Below are 4,106 nucleotides of genomic sequence, written 5' to 3'. Positions count from 1 at the left end.
TGGGGCTAGAATTTTGATGTGGATAAATATTGTAGGTGCTATTTGGAAAAAGGTCACCGTTATTAAGCCTCGGATTGCCCATTGTGGTGCAAACATTGAATAGAACATGGGCTAGAAATTATGCACTAGCCACTAAGACACGGACTACCCTAGCAAGAGTAGCCACCACTAGCACAAACCAATGCAGTGCTGATTAAGGAATGGGGGGACACATCTATATGTCAGACCAAGTCTACAACTCACTTATATGAGTTGCAGGAATGCGACTACTCAACATGCATTAAGTAGAAAGAGGTGAAGTACACCCATCCTAAAACAATTAATGTATATGTAGTAACATGATCTAAGGGTCCCATCCAAGACACTATAGTGGAGGCACTATTAAAAAAAAAAGGCACTTAAAAATGGAATGACAAGGAAGAGGTTTGTATGATAGCTTTGAAGTAAATTGAAAGGATGCAAGCATCTGGCAAGCAATAGGAGGAATGGTGACCTATTACACTTGTATCATGGGAAGCCATACCAAATCCTCCTAGAACAAGTGCAATACCACAAACGAATACAAAGGTAAGTCCCATAATTCATGTTGATGATAAAAGTCTAGAATTGCAAAAAAAATTGGAAGAATTGTTGACAACAAGAAGGCAAAGATGGAACTTCCGGTAGAGCGACTATTATGGATGGCCCCGAGGTCAAAAAAAGGCTAATAGGAGAATTGATGTGGCCCCGTGCAATTCAAACCCCAAGAGTTTGTACCACCAAGTAACCTGTATGAGGATGCACCAATCACATGCTGGGCTAAACTTGAGGATGTTGATTATATGGTACCGGCAGTGAAGGTGCAGTACCATGGTTAGAGTTTGGCAGGGGTATTGCTAGATGGAGGTTTTGGATAAAATATCTTACCTCAATATATTTTCAAAAGATGAGGCCCATTTTAAGTCTGCATGGTGGATTCAAGTGATTCACATGCAGGGAATGGTGTTTTGTATCAATTTCATGGTTCTTCAGATGGAGGAAGAAGATGTGCGGTACCCTATGCTCTTGGGTAGGCCATGGTTCAAATCTTCTAGAATAAAACAAGACTATGTTTTATCAATGATTATACAATAAGGAGCGGCAAAAGAAACTCAAGATGTGAATCATTCCATGTACAGTCCTCAAGAAAAGAGAACGACTGGTCATGGTGCAAGGGATGAACATGGGTACAAAACTTGATGATGACGAGGAAAAGAAGTTCTTAAATGCTAATCTATTAGTGGCTCTAGTCTTTGAGATAGATGTGGCAAAATTGTTCGAGCATCTCTTTTGAAGGAAATAGCCCACTACTGGTGTTCATTCAATAATATGCTATGGGAGAGTTCTAGCTAAAGCTGGTTGAGCTATTGCATAAATACAGAGAAATTTTTGCATGGGAATATATGGATATGAAAGGAGTGGATCTGACTTTTTGTATTCACCAGATCAATTTGAAAAAAATTACAAAGCCCATGATTAACCAGCACTACCATATGAATTCATAACTTTTGCAAAGCACGTCAAGGAGGTCATTGAGCTGTTGATGATGGGATTCATCTATCCAATAGATAAAGTGACTTGGCTGTCCCTAATAGTCATCGTTCCAAAGAATAATGGTAAGCTAAGAATTTGTGTGGACTACAAGAAGCTAAATGTGGCAATAATCACATATCCATTTCCTTTGTCATTTTTGATACTTTGCTAGATGTTGTTGCTGGGCACAAGATGTCAATTTTCTAGATGGTTCCAGTGGCGGATACAATCAGATCTATATGGTTAAAGAAGATAAGGATAAAATAACACTTGAGGGGTTTATGTAAGTATTGTGATGACGTTGAAATAAAAAATTGCACCACTAACATTCTAGTCCTAGATATAGATGGCATTTGAGCCACATCTTACTAGCTTTATGCAAGTGTTCTTAAGTGATTTCAACATCTTTGGAAAAGAGGCTAAACATTTACATCAATTGCATCTATGCTTTTATAAATGCCGTAGTGCTCGCTTAAGCTGAAATTCAACTAAGTGTGCCTTTGTAGTGAAGGGGGGTATTGTTGGGAAACATCATTACTAAAGAAGAGATGGCTATTCATCCTTGTAAGGTTGAGGCCATCAAAAAACTAAAGTTCCCAAAAATATGAAGGAGTTGCGAAGGTTTATGGGCCAAGTAAACTAGCATAACCAGTTCCCGTGTTACCTATCATATGTCAGCCAACCCCTTACAAAACTGACTAAGAAGGATGTTCCATTCGTTTGGGGGGAGGAATAGGAAACATTAGGGGAGAAATGGGGCCTCAAAAGGGCCTCCAATTAGTGTTTCCTAATTTTAAGGGATTAGAGAGGGATTTGAGGCGTACCAATGAGAGTGCTCCTTTGTGTGGGGCAATGGTATGGTGAGGTGGAGGGATGGCAAGCATGCAAACAACCCCCATTGGCTATTCCTCTTACATTAGGGACCTCCCAAACCGTCCCCCCCCCTTAACCCATGCTTGACCCTCCCAGATCAACCCAAATCTTGTTTAAGCCTTTGTGGGCCCTAGTGGGCAAATTTCTCTTCTCCTTGGGTAGACTGCAAATCTATCCCCTCTTTCTCTGGTCCTCTGCTCTAGTCCAACTATCCTCTCCCTCCATTGTGGGCCCTTTTGGAAGAATTTATTCCTCTAGCCTATTGTAGGCCTGCCCCCTCTTTCTCTTCTCCTCTACTCTAGTCCAATTGTTCTCTCCCTCCATTTTTCAAAATTTGCATTGCAACACCTCCTATAGCTGGTCTTCTCTCTGCTACTCTTCCCCCTCTTTCTCTATCTCCTCCTGCTCTATCCCCTCATGCTCTACCTCCACTTTCTCTTTCCTCTCTTGATCTGCCCTCTCTTGCTCTATGCCCTCTTGCATAGCCCTTGCAGGTGATCTTTCCCCTCCGATAGTTGCTTTGTCCCCTCTTACTTTGCCTTTTGCTACCGCAACTCTTTGCCTCCTATAGGCACTATTCCCCTCTTGCTTTCCCTCTCACATAGGATACAAGTGCTATTTCCCCTCCTACATCTATTATTCTCCCAACATGCATGGTCAGGAAGAAAGTGACACAAGCTGGCAATGTTGTGAGCTTCAGTGTGTTCTAGAGGCATGGTCAAGACGAAAGTGACACAAGTTGGCAATATTATGAGCTCCAATGTGTTGTAGAGGTATAGTCGGGAACAAAGTGACACAAGCTCACAATATTGTGAGCTCTAGTGTGTTCTAGAGGCATGGTCAGAAAGAAAGTGACAGTCCACCGTGGTCGTAGCCCGACTATTGTCAAGGTGAGAGCCACCATGGTGGTTGGCCCAATTTTTGAATAATTCAAGGTGGTGGTGGTATTGACACTAAAAGCATAATGGATGACTCGAACTTATAGTTTGACTAACTATATAGTCATGGAAGGTTTTGCTAAGGGTCCACATAAGCTTCCCAAGAGGAAGGATGTCTTGCCACATATTGAACTTCAAGGAGAGGTAGTATCTCTTGCCAAGTTGCAACATGTGTACAAGGCAAAGGATGCATTCCTTGCTTCTAGGATACCATCACATTGTAATTCATTCTTTCTATTTACCTTCCTTTGCCCATCTTCTTTACAAGTGTGGGTGTTAAGAGCCTATTTTAATGTAGGAGTGGGAAGCAATGGAATCTTTAATAGGTAAGTCCATTGCCCTTCATGAGGGTTTAGATATTACTGACAATGGACACTCTCTAAGTTATGTACAGGAATACCTTTTTGTCATGGATTATGAAATGTAGAGTCCTTCAACTTCACTTGAAATGGTGAAAAGGTAGGCAGGCATCAAGATAATTGCATGAACAATGTCCATTTTATCCCTCATGCAACAACTAAACAATGTGTTTGACTAGTGCAAGCATTGTAGGTCAGGCATTTTGGCATTTGCAACACTTCTCATTTGTTGAATAGTGAGATTGATATGTTTGTCCGGCGCCTGTTTGTGAAAGTGCTTATGTCCAAGCTCCCGCTTAGCCGCTGGAGTCTGGACATGTAGGGCCATGGGCGAATGCGAGGGGCTCTTTCCCCCCCCAAGGTCTCTAATGGTGGTGGGGGTGAT

The sequence above is a fragment of the Dipteris shenzhenensis genome, chromosome 13 (assembly GCF_047967505.1).
Source record: "Dipteris shenzhenensis isolate YYH24624 ecotype China chromosome 13, Dip_SZ_1.0, whole genome shotgun sequence".
Taxonomy (NCBI): domain Eukaryota; kingdom Viridiplantae; phylum Streptophyta; class Polypodiopsida; order Gleicheniales; family Dipteridaceae; genus Dipteris; species Dipteris shenzhenensis.
The sequence above is the reverse complement of the archived record's forward strand: the minus strand, read 5'-3'. Positions refer to the sequence as shown.